General features: G+C 44.6%; 1 protein-coding gene across 18 annotated transcripts in view; it reads right to left on the reverse strand.

The window, feature by feature from the left end:
• Positions 1-20601, reverse strand: part of APBB2 (amyloid beta precursor protein binding family B member 2) — a 178149-nt gene that overhangs the window by 14089 nt on the left and 143459 nt on the right. The window contains exon 1 of one of the 18 annotated variants that reach the window (XM_013185951.3): positions 13607-14293. The exons of 16 other annotated variants lie outside the window; for them this stretch is intronic. The gene's annotated coding sequence lies outside the window, so the exon portion shown is untranslated. Of the gene's footprint in view, positions 1-4955; positions 5443-13606; positions 14294-20601 lie in introns of those variants that run through there. One more of the 18 variants, XM_066995783.1, reaches the window with a different exon arrangement.

Below are 20601 nucleotides of genomic sequence, written 5' to 3' on the forward strand. Positions count from 1 at the left end.
GAGGGCAGCTCACTTGAAGCTGATTAACATTTAAGTGAGATTTATGTGCAACCAGCCCCTCTGATAATGACAAAGTGCCAAGTAACATGTTTGTAATAGAAATTTATGGAAAAGGGCAAATGCCTCCTTTTACCATTCTCCTGCCTTTACACCTTGCTGGGAGAACAAGAAAAAGAAGAAAACGAAAAGCCTTTACAAAACCCGTTGCTGGATACAGATTACAGCACAGGATTAATAGATCACATCTCATCCAGCTGGAGTCTTACCCATCTCAAAAGGATGCGTGTGCATGTGAAATTTGCAGGATTTGAACCACAGCTCCTGGTAAAATTCCCTTCGTGTCAGCAAGGAGAACAACAAGGGAGTTTAATGGGAGAATAATGTATTTCATTGCAGCAAAAAGCTCTATATTTACTGAAAGTTCACAACACAAACACACCAGCTCTGTTGGTACAGGATTATAGAGAAGGGGCCTGCATAGATTGGATTATGTTTTAATCATTTGCAAGTGTAGAACAAGACCCACCAGTATCTTTCAGGATATAGGAACTGGGTGTATATCAGTACTCTGGAAAAAAAGCCAGAAAACCAGAAAAGTAGGTGAGAAATTTATTTTGCTGCACAAGTGGGTAAGACTGGCTCTGCTGAATAGTTAAAAAATACAGCAGAAATTTCTTATTTTTTCATAGAGTGCAGTGCTACCGAGAGACATTTTAAAAAGCAATTTAGAGAATTGCAGGGGCAATGTAAGGTGCTAAGTAGAAAGGAATTTCATTTTTATTTGCTCTTTTACCCTCCTTAATTGTTGAATGTCTACAGTAATTGACTGAAACTTAGATAGCCATACCTATTTAACACCTGGCTAGGCATCACTTAGATGCTTAACCCTGGATGAATATCATCACATTAAATGTGATTTATGCTAATGCTGTCCTGTCTGAGTAGCAGTCATGGCCATTTGCCACTATTAGGCTGAAGTCCTAGGAGACATCCCAATTAAGTACAGCCTGAAAGAGCAGCACATCCTCCATTACCTTCTCACTATAAATTTACTTTTCCAAAGGTGTGTAGAACTGCATTAACCCACTTTTTTTTGGTTTAATAATAATAATAATAAAAAAGCCAAGAGCCTAGTCTTGAACCCTGAAATAAGGAAATTTTTACTTTTATCAATCAAAATTGAATTGCGTCTATTTCAAACAACTGTGTTAAAATGACACCCGTGCAAAAAATGTAAATTGCTTTGCAGATTTATGTATTACAAATTGTAACAAGAATCCTCAAAGCAGAAAATGATATCCTCTGGGCTTGGCTTAAAATTGATTCCAATTCACCCAAAAGAGCCTACAGAAAATGACTGTTGATTTCTATGTCCCGGTGTGCACCACACGCACCCGTGAGTGTGGGGCCACAAAGCACAAGACCATGCTCGTTAGGTTTTTCTGTGACACACAAATATTCTAGTATCACAAATAGCAGAGACGTTGAGGTGCAAGCAGCTGTGCAGCAATATATACGACAACAACTAGAAGGCTTCTGGATTAACGCTTTAAATCTTTTCCCAAGACTGCTGTTTCACATAGGAGGAAGGGAAATGATTTATAACTGAAACGAAGTGTGGGATGCTGCTCAGGCCAGTCGTTTTTAGCAGACTCACATCAAGTAGTTCGCGATGTCAGGAAGAAAAATCCAAAGGCAAGAAACCAGAACTAGATGAAACAACATTGACATAAGCTGCAAAATCTCTTTGTAGAAGATTTACTGAGGACCTTTCAACTTCCATTTCACCTACCAGACATTAGACAGACACTGAATGAGACCATTGCTTTCCTTCCACTCTCTTCAAAGGAAACTCATAACCCTCTTCACCAAGTAATTATATCATCTACTGTGGAATGAAATCCTGCATGAGAAGGAAGAAAAAACCCCACTCATATGAGTGTTCTCCTTCCCATTTCCCCCAGACGGTCTCTGTGCATTTAACCACATACATTCCTCTCTCCTCAACGACTAGAGTTGGAAAAGTTGTGGGAGAGAAGGAATTTTCCCAAAGTTTCTGATAGTTGCTGGCAATCCTAAAAATGTACAAAAGCCTTGACATTTCTCTTCACTCCAACAACTCCAGCCTACAGAGCTCCTGTGCCTGTTTGGCTGCTCCCCAGCTGCAACCCAGTATGGCAGGCTTCTCCACCATTACATGCCCTGGGCACTCATTTCTGGCCTAGGTAGTTAAGCAAGCAGAGACTTCTAGGAGACTTCTTATTTCAATCCTCACACAACTTGAAAAAAGAAAAAAGAAAAAGAAGGGTTTCCTTGAAGCAAAACATCAGTTCTGCACTTATTAAATTCTCCTCAAAGGGTCTGGCGCTGACAGAGTGTAGCTTGTTTTTCTAATTCATGCATAAAATGTGTAGTGCAAGTTATCCCCTGCTGGAAGGCTGAGTTTGCTTCGCTCCTTGATAACGTCACTTGCCAGCTCTTGAAGAGGAGCCGTGGCTACTTTGTGCGATACTCAGAGGCTTTCATCTGGCAGCCCTAAAACACAGCCTGCCAGTTATTCTTTGATGTCTTATCGTTGCCACCGTTCTGCGCCCTTCCAAGTTAGTTTGTTAAAACCCCATGGAGCCGATATACGTCTGGTACCCAGCTCGGCCCTCTGGAGCCCAGTGCTTCAAGCCTGAAAGCATTTGCACGACTTTCAGTTTTCTTTCCGGCACGTTGATCCTCACAAAGCTGCAGAAGAAGCCCCGAGACGTGTTCCCACATCTCCAGGCTGGCTGCCACCTCCTCTTGGACAGGACTCCCCTCAGACTGGCTGCCACTGCCTCCCCAGCCAGAGGATGGCTCTGAGATGTTACAAACCCTTCCCTTTTTACTACCGAGGGCTGCAGAGGACCACAGATTTACATATAAAGAGCCATGCCAAGGTGCGACGTTATATATGAGCTCTCCAGATCCCTCTGCTGTGCCAGCACAGGAGCAGCAATACACCTCGTAGAGCTAAGATTCATGTTCATGCTGGTCTTCCTTCCCAACCTCACCTCACAATCATACAGCTGAAGCACTACTCTCATGAGCAAGGCGAGAAGGATTGCCTATCAGCCGTGGTCGCCACCAGGACCACCCTGGAGACTCCATCTCGTAGTGCTGGCAGTATGCTGGTGAGGGCAAGCCCCGGGGTGCCAAGCACCTTCACCGGAGCATGCAGGACCCCCATACCACGTGCCTGCAGGTGGCCACCAGACTGCCACATTGGGCTCGGGGGGCAGGTGGGGCTCACAGCTGCTCTCCAGCTGCTGGATAGACAGGGCAGGCTGAAAAGTCAAGCAGCAGCTCAGGCATCACCTGGTTTTTAAAACGAACGTAAATGAAGACAGAACTTCAGGGACAGATCCCATGAAAACCAGTGGAGACAATGACCACTGACATTGTATTTTATTTTTCAAGGTGATTTTTTTTAATTGCTTCACAGCGTTTATGAAATATGCATGGGCAGGGGGCTGCCTTCTGACCCTGCGCAGCGTGACTCTCAAGGAAAGCACACAAACGAGGAAACTTGTCAAGCCTGCTGCAGTTGCTGCTTCTCTTTTGTAGCAACACAAACTGTTGGTTTAACTCCTCGGGATGGCCAGTCTATCATATTTCATGAATGCCGTATTTCCTTAAAATAGATGAATGTGTTGTTATGCCTACGAACCACTTAACAGCCTTTTTGCAATTGATCCTGTAAATTTGATTTCAACAAATTAGTACTTAGATATTTTTGACAATGCTTCCGTCTTCCAGATCTAATTGGAAGATGTAGGCCTCTGCTTACAGGGAATATTTAACGATTTAATAAAGAAATACATCAAGTCGAGATGCTCAAAGCACTGCTGCGCATTTAAGTGAAGACAGCAGACTACACCAGAGCAGTTAATCTCTCCACTGAGAATCGTTTTATAAGCGATGCTCACTGGTTCTCCCCTGCTCTTTGTTATGCAGACAGAGAACAGAGCAGTCATGCACAGACACTACGCACGAACCCGCTTGCAGCACATTTCTGCCAGTGTTCGTCCGGGAGGATCATCGCTTCCCACACGCATGAAATCTACATTAGATTGCAAAGCCATCATCAAGAAAGTTCAAACATTTCCCTAGGCCAGTGCTGCCTAAAGAACTGATTAAAAACCAGCCAAGCCCGGAAAGCGCCCTCATTATATTCCACAAAGCAAACCTGAGCAACTGCTTGCATCTCTAAACCACTTCTCCTCCACCCAGTCCCGGCATCAAGTCTTAGCAATTTAGAAGAGCAAACAAACCCACATCTCATCCGTGGGATACGATTCCATCAGCAGGAGACTTTGGCGTGGCTGCAGCCCTTGTGCTGCAAAGCACGGGACTACAATGCCTCGCTGTGTGCGCTCCCGCACACGGGAAGCATTGTCCAGGATCCCAAACGCTCCCTTTGTACGTCCAAACAAACCAAACGTACCGGTGAGAACTTCTTGTCCCGCTCTAAGGACAAGCGACTGACCCGGCTGCATCCAAAACGAATGCAAAAAATGGGAAATAAGTATCAACATTTCCAGCTGCCACTATAATTAGCTCTTATAACCCTCTCATCACACTCTTTATTTTTTAAAATGAAAGGTGATATTATAATATAGCTTTTCCGTATTTCAGATTACAGAGAACAACAATATCTACACCAAAAGCCAACATCAAAGCCCACTGTATTGCATGACTTTAAACTGTGCTAATACTTGAGGGTTTGGGTCCTGGAAAAGAAAGAAACGGTCAATTCAACTCGACAGTACAGTTAATAGCAAGCTGAAAAGGTGACAGACACGTGAATTCACCTCGCTGAAGTTTAGCTTCTGTACGACAGCGTTCACAAGCAAACTGATACAAGCACTGTTTGGTGCATGCCAGGAGGATAAACAGAGAATAATGGGAAAATGAAAATCATTTACCTCTCTCTGAATCCGGGAAAGCGTGAAGAAAGAGAAAGAGCAAGTTAGAAAGCACTCACGCAGACAGATCTCCAGCATACGATGAGACAGGGTAGCTGTAAAGTGCTGTACATTTCATATTCACTACTTGTTTGTAGCACAGCGTATCCAAGTGTCCTGCAACTATTTCCTTCCAACGCTTATTTTGGTCGAATCCCGTTGCTCTGAAGTTCGTATTTTTGGAAACATGCAATGAAGCCAACAGGCATCAGCTGAATTTAGAGAGGCAGCACAGACATATCAACACTGGGAGGTAATGAAGCTTAAAATACCACACACAAATAGGGGAAGTAGTACGCGGTAAGCAAAAATGGACAGACAAAGTGCACGAACCCTCCTTCTTCTAAAATAACTCTACTTAAAGAAGACACTGACAAAACAAACACTTTTTCAGGCTCTGAAAACCTTACAGTTGTTTAAACTGAAGGAGTATATAGATCTGCATGAGTACTTTGAATGCCTTTTCCACGAGCTCATGCTCTGAGGTCGCTTGGACTGCTCCAGAAGGCGCACCCTGCAGAAGTCGCAGCCTGGGGAACCACCTCGCACAGGCACTGAGCTGAGGGCAGAAGCACAAAATCTCTGCACACCTTCACACCCAAGGCACCACAGCAGACACCAACTCTTTGCACACCCCCTTCCTGCAGGCGGGCAGGACAGGGACAAGTTTCCCTGGCTGGGGCTGCACCCCTTGGCTGGGACACGGCTCCCCAGCAGCCTGCAGATGGGGCAAGAAAAGGCACAGGACCTTGTACTTCTAGGGGTGCCACGTGCAGAAAGCAGCTGGTTTCACCTGACATCTCCACAAAGCACTAAGTGCACCGGGAAGCTAGGTGGGTTGCTGCCTGCTTCTCCCCAGCTCTCCTTGGGAACAGGACAGAGCTTCCTGCAAGGCACAGTGCCACTGCGCAGATAACAGCCATTGTGGAGACGGGAGCCGCTTTCTGCTCCTTCAAACGCTAGGGAAACAGGCTGAGGAGCCATATTCTGCAGAGCACAACTGTGTATCCAGCTTTCCAACAGGTCCTTGCAAACAGTCTCCATGTGCTATGCAGTCCTGTCCTCCACCCCCATGCACCACAGACCTCAGGTCTCTTAAGGATTCATCTCCAGTGACCATCTGAGCAAGATTCACACACAGCACAAAAGCTGTGGGACTCTACTTCACCCCAGTTAGCTCTGCCTCTGAGAAACGAGTAGCGGAGTGGAAAAGTCACCCTGTCTACTTAAGGGTGGGATTAAAGACAGAACACTCTGAAGGGAAGGGATCCAATTCCCATTAGACATCTCACTTTAGCAAGCTTGTGCAGCTTACACGCATTGATCTGTTGCTTAGAAATGGCTTAGTGAGTAGATCTGGAATAAACATAGGCTTTCTAAGCCAGGCTTTAAGTAAATGTGCATATGGTTAACGAATGCGCCCATCCAACATGGGAGTGCAAGCACACATGGGTGCATATGTCCGGAGTGAGAGGTTTAATTGCTGGATACGACTCCAGAAGCGTTCTGCAAAACTAGCTGTGGCACTTATATAATGTTTAAAGGAACTGTTGGATTTGATTTTAAAACCACATTTTAAAAAGACAAGAAACACCCTTTAAATGTCATAGCCTGGAATATAAAACTTCAGGCTTACCAAAAACACACAGAAGTCTGCTTCAGCAGTGACTCTTGAGATGAGCTAGTGACAATACCTATGCAAAAAGGACCTCTACAGATCCTATCTTCTACACCTGGCAAATCTCAAACTATAAAGCATGAAGTTCTACAAAGATTTCATATTCATGCCTTAGAAACATAGAACACGCGCATACATGTCCTTTAAAGTTGATGTTTTACATCATAAATGAAACATTCAGTACATCTGAGTACTCAAGCGTAGCTTATCCTTCTTGTTTTTGCCTAAAGAACAAATCCATTTTACCAATGTAGTACCTAGATTGTTTGGGAAAAACAGATTCACTCACTCCAGAACAAAATTCGTTAAAAAACAAGCAAACAAAAAGCTTGACTGGTGCAGTTCCTAATGCTCGACCTTAAGAACTGTTGAAAATCTAGATGTTACGATTCTTACCCTCCCTCACTTAAGTTTATTTCCGTTATTTTACTCATTTCTGTCATCACAATGGCAAACGTAGGTACCTGATAGAAGTAACATCCTTGGCAAAAGGATTATTGCTTAGATCATAAGCATTTTTACCAGGACAGCACAGCAATATCTACAAATCCTAGTACGTTAACTCTCTCCCAAGTTTTCTTCAAGCACTTTTGTAGTATTTTTATTTTGGCACTACTTGAGCACGTGCATTTTAAAAGCTGATCAAACTTGTCACACACTGCACAAACTCCAACATATCTCAGCAAACACTTCAAACGTAGGGATGGTCCTTCAGAGACTGCTGCCAAGTGTCAGTGATGATCCAGGGGCGAGCCAAGCTATAATGCAAACCAGAACTGTGACACAGCAAGCAAATGGCCAATGTGAGCTAGGACTATCCACAAAAATAGTGTGTGAAAGTATGCACAAAAAAGAAAGTGTACCTAGGAACTCCTCAGCCTCTTTTAACATACCTCACCCTTTTCTTTTTTAAGGCAAAGGGCAAAGACCACCTTGCCCCTCTCCCCTGGCATTTTGGCTGCCACCCTCTTGTTGCCAAAGCGCAGGGTCCATAGTTTCAAACACACTGAAAATGGCGTGAAGCATGAGTTTTTCTTTCTCAAATGAAACCTTGTGATCAGTGTCTTCTCATTCCTTAATATTTTATTTCTTCATGTGCGGGACCCAGTTTCTGATTTCTGTGTTTAAGAACAAATCCAGGCTTCGTTTTTGTCCTGGACTCGCTCACTCCGTTTTGTGCAGAGGGCCAAGTTGCCAGTACAAAGAAAGGCAGCAACTCCTTAAGCTGCTCGCATACAGTTGCTGTTAGAACACAATTCAGCCCTGACCTATTTTCCTCGTCAAAAGAATACAGAGGCTGCTCCTGAGAGAAACTGATGACAAATTGCTCTATAAAGGCTTGATTCAGGCATTTAAATAATTGTTATGGTTACTTTTTGATCCTGTAATGGATTTTTTTTTCTACTTACAGACTCCTTCATCTTAGTATTACTGCTTTCAGCATAAACAAGAGTAGTGGTGTGCCTTCCATTGTCCAAAACACTCCACAGCGTAGCTAATGAAAGCAGCCAAGCTGGACACAAATCCATATTTATGAACACAGCAGACATCCCCAGAAATGTTACAGTGGAAGCACGGGCCATAGTCTGCTTGTAAAGAAGAAATAATACAGGGCCCTCTGCTCTGCTTCTTTCCAGGTGGTGAACTTGGGAGTTCCCCCTTTTGATATCCAGTGGTGACCTGTGGAGCTGTCCTCAAGCAAAACCCCACTGACACCTTCGCTCCAGCTCCACGGGCTTTCAGCTGGGCTGAAAAGGATTTCACCAGGCTACTAGCATGTAATAAACTACGAGGTTAGAAGTAGATCTCTGTACTGCAAATACTGAAAGTTTTTCGAGCACAGACAGCCCTTGATTCTGTATCTCAATGCCAATTTGAAAATCAGAACAAAAGAATAGTATCATTTGTACTTTCCAGGAGAATACAGACAATGTTTCCAAGCAGTATGAGCAGCAGAACAGGTATCATCTTCTCCATGCACTAACCACTGGCTTTATATGAAGTGGACGTGGAGTGATTGCCTCTCAGAACAAAGCTTCATGTTGGAAAAATCTTCCAGCAATTTAGACACAATGTACTAGGGAAAAAAAAAAAAAAAGAACAAGAAGAAGAAATGCCTTGGATCTAGCAGGTTTTGAACGTAGTACAATTAAACACAAAACATGACCTGCTGGTGCAAACTCTTGAAGGGAAATCCGTTAATTTCCCTGTCATTGTGCAATATACACTTGTACAGAACAAGCACACGGCAGCTGCAAGTGGAGACAAGCAAAACAAAACAAAACAAACAAAAACAGAGAAGGAAATTCAGGAAGGTGAGAAAAACACAAGCAGCCAGGCTGCCGGACTTCCCCAGGCAGCGAGGAATGAACGGGGCTCCGGTTGTGGGATTCTCACACATCCAGCAGGGCTGCATCCTGCTTCTAATCAGTTAATTACAGCTTCCAAATTAATCCAGTAGCTCTTCATAGAGTGCCTTGCAATTAATGAATTAATTTCAAACGGAAGACTATTTGCCTGCGTTCCCTTCACATTCTGGTAGCTCAAATACAGTTGAATCATTTACCTTTAAAAAAAAAAAAAAAAAGGAAAAAAAAAAAAGAAAGAAATGCACCCCAAGGATAGAAAGCAGCCATGGAAAGTTTTCAGTTTCCTGGCAGATTTTATTGATGGCTCTAAGTGCCAGAAATGCCATGAGAGCAGCTGTGCAAGTTCCTCAGTACAGTGCTCTATATATTCTTTTCCAAGCTGACTGAGTTAAAAGGGGTCAAGCCAGAGCCTGCCTATATTGGGAAGATGATACCTAGAAAATACTGTCAGGGCTGCTACGCAGCATTTGAGATTCATTTCTGAGGGGAAAAGGCCAAGTCCTCTGCGGAAAACAGCCTGTTACCTCCCAGCCTGCGGGGGTGTGAGGAAGGAGCATCCCTTCCAGGGACAGCCCCCAGGGGATGCTTCCTCCCTGGGACGGAGGTGATGATCTCTGCCAGGCCCATTTATTCTGGGTTGTTTTCTGACTTCCAAGACAGCACACTGCAGTTCTGCCAAGGGTGCATACTTCCCCGATCACCCCCTTTCATCCTCTCTCCTTTCGCTGAGCTTCGGCGCAACGCGTCCTTGTCCTCGCCCGTCCCAGGAGTGCAGAAATGCATCAACCCACGGCCCCTGTTGAGTCTCCTGCTTCAACAAAGCGGAGCCACTGTGCAATGGAAAATAAACCACAGCGAGAAACTTAGCAGGTTTTGCTCTTGTTGGCATCTCTGGTAAGCTACTAAAGAATCAAGGTAACGCTGCTCTGATCGAGTAATGCTTTAGTGGTCACTGCACTGCATGTGAGAGCAGTAGGAGTCTACCTCCCTGTGCCCGGCAGGGTGGATTTAAGTACAGCCTGACCACCTGGGTGTCTGACACGTTCAGCTAACAGGGCGAAGAGGTTAACACTTGACACATCTTCATTCCTGTAGCTTCCCCCGGAGTCTGGCTGACTGCAGCTCGCCCAGTTATCTTTTTTGAGCAGATCAGAAAGGAATCAGGCTGCCACATGTCGCCTACACCATGCACAAGTACAGAGGTCTGCCCTCCGACCTCCACAGCCCTCAAACATCTCCACGAGGGACTACGCATGGCACAATCTGCTCTGGCCATCTCTCAGAGATAATGAGCAACCGAATTTTCTTTCCTTTCAATTACTGGCAGATTTTATTTCCAGGCACATTTTACTTGGTTAAAAATAATGATGCGTGGCATAAGCCTTTCTTCTTTATTTACAGTTGTAAGTACCCGTCCAGGCGTACCCTCCGAGGCACAGAAGAGGCCCTACTCTGGTTTTCTAATTTGTAATTATGAAGTGTAGGAGCACTTTATGCAGCAAAATGTTTACGTAAAATATACTTACACCTCAACAACATAACATGATCAAATAAAGGGAACAGCCTTCATTGCCGTGCATTTGGAAGTCTCTCTGTTGTTTAGAGAATGATTATGTCCTTCCACTTATGTATGCTATTAGAAAAATACATTTGTTTTTGCTGAATGTAAAATGTCAGCAGCTTACAGTATTTCTAAGGGTTCAGTAGCTCCTTAACCTTTTTTTTGTAAGTGATCCTTAGGCTTTTTGTCTTCCAAAAAGTATCGGACTGTTCCAACAAACCGTGGCCGCTTGTTTCTGGGCCCCTCTCACCACCAGCACAGAGACTGAGTAGAAGCACAGCTCAACCCTATAGCAGAAATTCCCTGTTCACCGTGGGCCAGATTGTGCCATCAATTTTTAAGCAATTCACTACTGGTAGCAAAGAAGGTTTCTGCTTAAAAATTGATGGCTTGATCTAGCCTTCTGTTGCTAATCATATATTATGAAGGCTGCAATAACCTAGTCAGGTTCTATTTTTAAAAGAAAAAGAAAATACGAGGCAGCCTGCCTCATCAAATGAATCCACATTTTGTAATGGTTGAACTCTACCCTGAAGACCAGAGGCTCTGAATCTTTAAGTCCCACTGATGGTTTGGGTGCCAGACTTCACATTGGCATCTGACAGGCAAGGTGATTCCTTGTTACTCCTCAAGCCCAGACCAAAAACTAGCACAGAGCAACCCCAGGTCACTTTACCCCATCTTCAGGGCTTCCCTCACCTGTGCACAGCGACTGAAGCCCTGAGATGAAAGAGATGCTGCCCTTACAGCTTCCTGCAGCACACGGCCACCCCAGGCACTTGCTCACCTGATATAAGCCTACATAGGGGGGCCTTTTCCCAACCCACTGCAGACCACTGCCCTCCCTCTCCTTGGGAAGCATTACGTTTGGCTTGTTAGGGAAATTAAATGTGTTTCTGGCAGCATGAAAAGAACTTTAAACGGCAGGCCACTGTTCCCACAAATCACTAGATCACCATTTTAGACAGATCAGCTGGGTAGGAGATTTTCTGTTTTAATTTTTATAGAATTATTGAACTCAGCCAAAAAGATAGGCCAGCACATCCGTTTGGAAACTTCTTAAGGTACACAGAGAAGGATTTAATATTACACCAAAATACTGTAAGAAAAATGGGTATGTTTTCTTTGGCAGACACCAAACCAAATTCAGGGACACGCCATTTATTTTCTAAAACGAGGACACGAAGCTGAGCACTTATTTCTGAATTGATATTCCCTGATTTAAGTTTTTGACCTGGATTAACTTCACCCAGAGAATAAGGGCATTTCAACCTATCTCAGGCTCCACTGGAGCAAAGTCTGCACTCGATCGCTAATTAAAGGTCTACAGAGCAGCTGAATCAATATTAGCGCCCGTATCAATTAGATCAGAGCGGTGTCCACAGTAACACAGAGATTTCACGTCATGAAACACAGGAAAGGCTGCATGGCAAACCAGAACGGCCTGCTGCACAGGATGCCCAGCGGCCTGTACCGATGCAGAGGCATCCAGCAGACACACCACTTCCTCACCCAAAATACTAACTCGCACAGTTTGTTTGATCCTCACACCTGTATTTCAACTGAGTGGTGTTTAAAATAACTTCATACTTAGGGTATTTAAAGTATTTATATACATCCACTGCTGTAGAAGGGAAAACTAATCTGTACTTTAAAAAACAGATCTAACTTGCATTACATAATAAAGCCCCACTATCTTCCTCTTTCTTCTAAATCCTTATGAAAATAAACAAGCCATTTTTAACTGAGAAATGCTCCAGGGCTAAATAATATCCTTTTCCTCACTCCCAAGTTGTTATATTTACTTTAACTGTGAGGCAACAGCTACACAACCGTAATTAAAGCCACGGTTTTAAGCGATTAAACAGTTCATATATTTCACTAATAAAGATCAAGACTCAGCAGTGTTCAGTATCCTTTAAGAAATAAACCTACTGCCCAAAACAGGGAGAGCAACGAAGCTCCATAAGGTGTGAGAGACCTAATTTAAGAGTGAAGCTGCTGAGTTTAAAGAAAAAGATTAATGTGCTTGTCTCTCTTCCCTCCCCTCTGCACCCAACGTAACGAGGATTCAAAGCTATATATCAATTAACAAATCAATGAAATTTCTCCTGCTGCAAATTCTTTATGAATACAGATAGGATTAAGCAAGCCCAGAGACCTCAAGGCAATATATTACATTTACATCACGAAGTTTCCTCTTCTGTCAAAAGAGCCATTAACCATTTCACTTCAACTAAACATATTTTTACATGCACGTATCCCTACACACAGCGTGACACTTCTGTCCTAAAAAATGCTTAGTTCTTTTGGACTGCCACAAAGATTTCAAATTGAATGATGACCATAGACAATTATGGGCTGAAAGAAGAAAGCCCAGACTAGCTGGCTAGAAGTTAGCTGGGAATTACACAAAAATCATTATATAAGCACTGAATGTTTGAGTTAAAACATAGGGAGGTTTCTTCTTTTTCAGCACACGAGGCTTCTGCTATTCACAACTACAGCACCTATTTGCCCATTAATGCAACATTAGCAGTGAAAACAAAGTATGATTATCCTCTACAGACTCAGGCTGGTCAATACGCATCCAGTAACTGCAGCTAGCTCAGGAACAATTAATTTTGAACTGAATACAGACCTCCCCAAGCCCCTTAAACACCAAGGTCCATTACTTACTGCTTACTGCTCAAATGAGCGCATCTGAAGGGAGAGCAGCATCAAACACTCACCGCTTTCCACACAGCCCAGCATTTCTGCTACAGTGCTCTCTCCCGAAGGTTGTTAAGCGGCAGCTCTTGGAGAAAAGAGATCTGACTTGCCTTTGTCACACCAGGAGCTGCAATTTGCCTCGCAGGCATCCACCCAGAGGCTTTAGGCTGATGGACCACAGCTTTGAAAATACAGCTAGAGACAAAGGCTACTACCAACACGAGATTGTTGCCTGTGAGGGGGTGGGGATGGGGGGGGGAGGATTTTTCTCGCCACTTTTTAAGTTTCTTACCTTGTTCTTGCAGCGGGCAGGAGCGTAACTCCAGGCAGGTGGCACGCGAACGCCCAACTCAACGCTCTGCCCGCTGCCGCTCTCCCGCAGCGCGCGTCCTGGCATCAGACGACGCACAGGGCACTCGATGCAGCCACGCACTGGCTCCCCATCAGCGGGGGCCGAACGCCCCCGAGAACAGCAGCTCATTCATTTTTGCAGCGAGCCTCAGCACGCCACACCGGCTCCCCCTCTCCCGACGGACTGGGCGCGCTTGTGTTCGCCTGCTCCAGCTGCGAGCCGGCGGTGCTTCCCCCGAAGGGCACCGGTCTTCTCCTCCCTTCCCGTTGGCTTCACCACGGGCTCCGACTCGATGAAGAAGCCCCTCTCCTCCCCCCGTACCACGTTTCCAGCCCGTGAACTTCCGAGGGCGATGCGCTCTGACAGCGGCGATCTTCTGGGGGATGCTGAGGTGCGCAGGGACTCTTCCCCCGCAGCTTCCCCGACCCAGTGCAGCGCGTTCACAACGTGACTCCAACTGGCTGCGACGGGGAAAGTCTCTTTAAAAGGCTGCCAAGATTTACTGCCAAACCCGAGAAGTCAGGCAGAAGTACACCTGTGTTTACTTCAATGAAATTACACCTGCTTATGCCCGGAGTGAGATTTATCCCTGAGCCGTAAAAACAAACACGCCAAATAATTTGATTTCCCGAACTGCCACACACAGTAACAGTAAATCTAATTTAGAGGGGCTGCTTTGCTCTAAAGGTGACAGGAAAACCAACGTCCTGCAGCTCCGGTTTTTCTTCTCTTTTGGCAAACCCCAAAGAGAAAAGTGGGTGCCTCTGGGTGCCGGGGCAACGAATGGCACCAGGACGGGGGGCTCATGGGGCCCCCGGTGCCCTGTGGCAATGCTCCCGCTGGCTGTCCCCCCACGGTGGGTGCTTGAGCCCCTTCCCGGGGCATTTAGCAGGCATTCACAGGCAGGTACACCACAGCAGCCCTTGGGCGTCTCACCTTCCAGACACAGAGGTGGGTCATCTCCCTGCACCTCGCTCTCTTCCACCCGTGGGTCTTTCTCCTTCACACATGCTGCTGGTGGGATCCCCCCCTGCCCTCCTCATGCCCGAGGAGTTCATGGACAACACGGCAAACGCCTGCCTCCCACCCTCTTACACCGACTGAGCTGAACGTGAGTGCCAGCAGGGCAAGGACCACAACTGTGGGTGTTCCCCCCAGCAGATATGAGGGTGAAAAGCAGTCACGGACGGCTTGCCGGCAGGCGTTTCTTCCAGCCGCCCAGATCTTTTTGGAGCAGGATGTTTGTTCACAGCCTAAAAATACCCTGACAGTCTACAGAGGTTCCTTCCTTCCTTCCTGTGTGCCATCAACAAGGTTTGGCAGGATGAATTATGCAACCTGTGCCATCCCGAAAGCTTTCTGTTGATTTCCATGGGAATAGCAGGTTGGAATTTAATAAACAAAGCTGTCGATGCTGCTTAAGAAGAAACAGATCCAGCTCTTTCTTTCTTGGATGTGCTGGATGCCCAGCACTAGCAAGAATTCAAGACTAGATAATAATTTTGGCACTGAAGTAAACAAGTTATTGTAAATCTCGATACCAGTATGGAACACATTTGTGGGGACAGAAAGGGGCATTTTCATGGACAAGCAAAACAGCACCTGAAACTAGTTAAATGCTGTACTCTATTTTTAATCCAGGTTGCAATGCATTTTCAGCATAGCTCATTTAAACTTGAAAATGAAGACAATTAATCTGATAGCGATGACAACTACTCTCTGCTGCTGTTCCCCTCCTTCACTCTCAGCAACTAGAGCACTACAGGCCCCGGTGGTTTTCCAGCTGGCCAAACAACAGTGCTTGTGAGAACAACGTTAGACACCAACTTGAAAGGCTTCTAAGGACAGAAGCCAAACTTTGCTGTTTTAATATGCTGAAACAGTTTGTGGGAGAGAACCACTGTTCCCTGAACTTTGAAAATGTGTAAAAATTAGCCTAATGAACACCACATCTCAGGTTTCAAGTTTCTAGCTGGCTATCCAGTAAATGAACTGGGACCAAATTCTAATCCCTCGTTGGTTTTGTTATTTTGGTACGTGATAGTTACGGTCTGTGCACCTTTCAGTAAAGATATGGCTAGGTAGGAGCACGCTGGCTCCACTTCTGAGCCCTGGTATCAGCCTTTCAGCTTCCCTTCCCCTAGCCCCATGCTCTCTGCTTTAAGTTTGTGCCTGCTAGTTGCTATCTATGGAAAGAGCAATGGGTTCCCCTCTGCCACCAGCAAGAGGAAAATCTCCTAGGGCTTGGCCAACAGGCAGGTTCCAAAAATGAGAAAGCAATTTGGGTCCATCGTCTTCCCTTTTGTGCGCACACAGCTTGCTTAGGAACCACAGCCACACCTCACGCTCACAGCTCTGGCAAAACCTAACTTTGCCAATCCTCAGTCCAACCCGAAATTGTGAAGTGACTAACCTTAGACATGAGTTTAAAATTCTGTATACATGCTTTGGAGGGTGGTGATTCTCCAAGGTGATTCCTTAGAGTTCATTCAGTCAAATACATGCATTCTGGAAATGAAAGGCAGAATTCATACAAAAGTTTTCTTTCACATGCTGGGTTTTTAAGAATACTCATCAGTAACCCAAATTTTGACACAACTCATGGAAGTTGCAGCGCTCAGCATCAGCTGCTGCTGTGTTTGGCTGACGGGTTTCCCCAGCAGCAAGAGCTATCCTAAACCACAGGAGCTATCACAAACACTTCTAGCACAACCTGCACCAAGTCCTGTTCCCCGCTGCCAGCCAGAGGTGGGAGCTTGCACCCAAATCCCTCATCAGGAAACGGGAGGGCTGTCAGTGATCCACTTTACCTACAAGCAGCAGAGAAATTGAGCTTGCAGCACATAATGGGCCAACATGTTCCCCACTGCCAAGCCCTGACAAGGTGAATGCTTCCCAGGAGAGCTCTCAGCACCCAACAAGTTCAATTCCTGCACTGATAAATGTGCTAAATTCATGGCAGCAGGGATGTTTTGGGGCATGCCTGGTATGTAAACTCAACACGTCGTTCCAGCCTCTCCCAGCTATCACGTGCCCCCTCTCCTGGGTCTCCAGTTGGGTTATATATCCCCAGGCTGCTGTGTTCCTCACTGGAGATAAGGTTCAGCCAAGATAACAGTGAGGGAACGGATATTTAACAGGGAAGAATCTGGGCAGGTCTCCATGCACTTGGCAGCGGTGATGTGCCCAACTCCCCAGTTAAACTGGCAGTGAACAGCAGGGCAACCGAGCAAACGAACTTAGCTGATGCTCCAGGCACAGGGACGGGACCACATTCTCCCCAGATTGATCAAATATTCCTCTTGCACAGCCAGAAGCTGATTTAACGCGGAGCAAAACACCACACATCCTAACGCACACAGCCCCGTAATGCCAGCAGAGCCGTGGCTGGACTACAGAAAGGCAAACAGCATCAGCAGCCGAGATCCTCGCTGCACCCACCCTGGAGGTACTGGCAGATCTTCAGAAGACACGGATTTGGGGAGCGTTGTAACACACGGCTGCAAATCCAAAGCATGGTGGATCTGGAGTCCTATTCTAGCACATCTATGTAGTTTCATCACAAATTATCAAGCAGCAACAGCACTGCCAAATTTCATAATTTATCTGAAATTTCATATTGTTTTCAAAAAGAGCAGGGAAAAAGTAAGGGAAAAGTGAGGGAACATTTCATAAAGTTTAAATCCTGGATGTAGACAGGGATCTAAAAATCTCCTTACACACTGCAAAACAAACTTCCAGCATCCATGGATGGATGAGGGATTTTGAAATACTACCTTTACTCCTAAAGGCTCGAATGTGACAAAATGATTACAATTTGTGAATGCCTCAGTTGGCAATATCCCATAAGGGCTTTGTTTGCTTTTGTACGCTGAGCCCCCTGAAGCCATGTATGTACTTCAGAAATGAATAGAGGCCACGAGCAAGCGTTCAGTTTGCTTTGTCTAATTCATCTCATTATGCTCCTATTGGAAGTTGAGCGATAGCAGAGATTAAAAGCAATTTTCCTAATTAAATACACACAGTGCCAAAAAAAATCTTTCTTAGTGCATCTGTTTTCTTGTGGGTTTGGGTACTTTTTATATCAAATGTGTATCTACATTTTTGGAGACATACATTGAAGTTTATTTAGACTCTTGAGACCACACCAAAAGGAAGAGGCAGAAGATAAAAATTCTCAATCAACAAAGACTGATGATACACAACTACAAAACAAAAGCAATTCAATAGATCCTTAGCCAACTGAACTAGACCTGCTATCGGCTTGCCCAAAGACTTTCACCATTAAAATACTGTCTGCAAATGCAGAGGACGGGCCATAATGACCCACGTGGACCCTTCCAGTTGGAGCTACTGAAAAATTTATTCCTTAAGTAATCTACAATTCCTCTTTATGCATCTTCTTGACAAACACAGCATCACACCAAGCACTGCCATGTGTCAGTAACAGGCAGCCCAGAATAAAGGCAAGCTTAATTTCACAGGTGCTTGGCTAAAGCAGAAAAAATCACTTACTTCATCCACGTTAAACATAAGGTCAGCAGGATACCAGGTCAAATACTGATGCCAGCCATCCTTCCTGACCTTGCAGACCTCAAGCTCCCTTGTACTCTTAAGATTCATCGTTTGCTCCTTTCTTTTCTACCAGTTATTTTCTGCTATTACAAGAACCACCCTAGCCCTGCAGGGAAATAACAGCTAAACTATCCTGCTGCTCCCCGAGGTATTACATGATTGTACTCAGCAACGCCCAGGGTTTCCAGACCCGCACCTGTAAGTTATGGACTAACCCAACTCATGTTGAAGTTAATAAAAGACTTCCCATTAATTAAAAGGGGAATTTGGTCAGACTCAGAGGGCACAAGGGCGTACTTCTAGCCAGCTTTGAAATTTATCGCAGTGCAGAAAGGGGAACTTCAAGCAGTACATTTTAGAGGCAATTGAGTTCTGTATTTAATGCGTCATTCAAATTATAAATTTAACTTATTTTTAAAGCATTAAGTTGAATTAAGATGAATAGCATTTATGTGAAATATAAAAGATAAAATGTACAGATTTTTCAGTGTCATCAAATTTTCAGTGTCATCAAGCACAATTTTCTTCTTGCAAAAACATGGACGTTCACGTAACACTAAACACAAAACCGAGTCAGTCAGTAAAAAAAACACTAAATGTTTAAGACGCTTGAATCGTCTGCTGAAAAAATCTTTTAGTTTACTCAAATTAGTGTTTAAGTTTCTGCTAATCAATTTGCACATATCAAAGAGACTTGAGTAGGCTACCTATTTCCATTGCCGGAGGCCGAATTGTGCTGAATACCACAGCCAAACAAAGGCCCTTCCCCTGTGGAGCCAACATTAGGAAACAAGCCAACACATCCTTCTCAGAATTACGAGCCTGAAGTGAAAACGGTTTCTACGTACACGTAATGGTTAAGGCTGTATATGCTCCGATTTACATAAAGACGTACTGCATATAAATATTTGAATCGTAATCAGCTAGTAGCGAACAGGGAAAGGGATCCTGAGGCAGGCACAGCGTTTAAATAATTGAAGTGGTGAGCTAAGAGCTAGCACATCCTCTTGTGTCTTAGAGGCATGTTCCAAATTATTATACCGGTGCAGTTCAGTAAAGTTTGTGACAGTGCTCCGAGAGACAAAATACAACAGTTAGAGTTTATTTTACTCTAGCATATGTTGAATTTCAGAAGACCTTCAATGGTTTACAAATACATAGGCATTTCACAAGTTCCCCTGATATCAGAGTATAACACTGATGCAAACTTTACAAGTGTGTTTATGTAGGTGGATGTAAATATTTACACCGTGAAGGCACATATAGAAACATCCCATCTATAACTCTCCAGTACAGTACATGAACTGCTTGAAGACCAGAGGCAAGCAGAGATAATCAAATTAAACCCTTTCTACTGCCCGGGAAATTTGCTCCTCTGAGTTACTTCTCCAGAAATGACTTGCCCAGTACAGTAATCATTTTTAGGAAGTCAAGTTTTTGCCTACCACACAAAACAATGAGCGCAGAAAATATGTCTTACAAAACGTTGACCTTTTCAAATAAGCTCCCGCATGACAGAGCGTCTGTTACTGCTCACACAGACATGCTGTAATCAAGGTAACAGAGAGCTGTGTTGGGCATTTCAGCCAGCATGGGGCTTTTAAGTATTCTTAGCATGATTTTTCTTAAAACACTGCTCGTTTCTTTGGTGACCTATGCTCTCTGCGCCTTTTCTGCTCAGAAGGTTTTCACGTGCCCATCTTATTAGTAACTGAACAGCTTCAATATAAAATAGACCAGCAAAATGAAAGCCACTAGTGGACTTGTTTGATTTCGTCTTATCTGCTACAGAAACCTCAGATCATGCAAAGTGTTGAGATCAGAAAGAAAGAATGCTGTATTTTTTTTGGTTGTTCGTTCGTTTTGTGTTTTTTTTTTTGAAAACAGATGTTATCAAATTGGGAGGGTTTGCAGCCCTTCATAAGGCTGTCAAAGCCCAGTTCTCCCGTGAAACTTTATTCCGCAGGTGGCTGCCTCTGTACACAGTCTCTAGTGTTCACGTACCATCTCAGGGATGTACAACTAACAGTGCATATCGAGTGTGTGCTGCTGCAGATGAAGGGGTGAGAGGCAGGCACCTTCAATCGACTCTGGCTGGCTTCTGAAGGAGGATGTTATTTTTTAGTGCAGTCTCTGCATGTGCAACTGATTGCACATGCGCCCATATGCATGACAAGGCAAAGTAAATAAATTCATTTGAAATCACCTTTAATTAGCACTTAAGACCCAAGTTTCTAGTCGGTGTTGAAAACAAGGGGGCTTGCAGAGAGCTTGGGAGCTGGACGGTTTCTGTCCCATTGCTTTCCTGGAGCCGGAAAGCAGCTGCCTTCTGAATCACTTGCATCAGTGTTTTGCCATGG

Source organism: Anser cygnoides, chromosome 4 (genome assembly GCF_040182565.1).
Source record: "Anser cygnoides isolate HZ-2024a breed goose chromosome 4, Taihu_goose_T2T_genome, whole genome shotgun sequence".
NCBI lineage: Eukaryota > Metazoa > Chordata > Aves > Anseriformes > Anatidae > Anser > Anser cygnoides.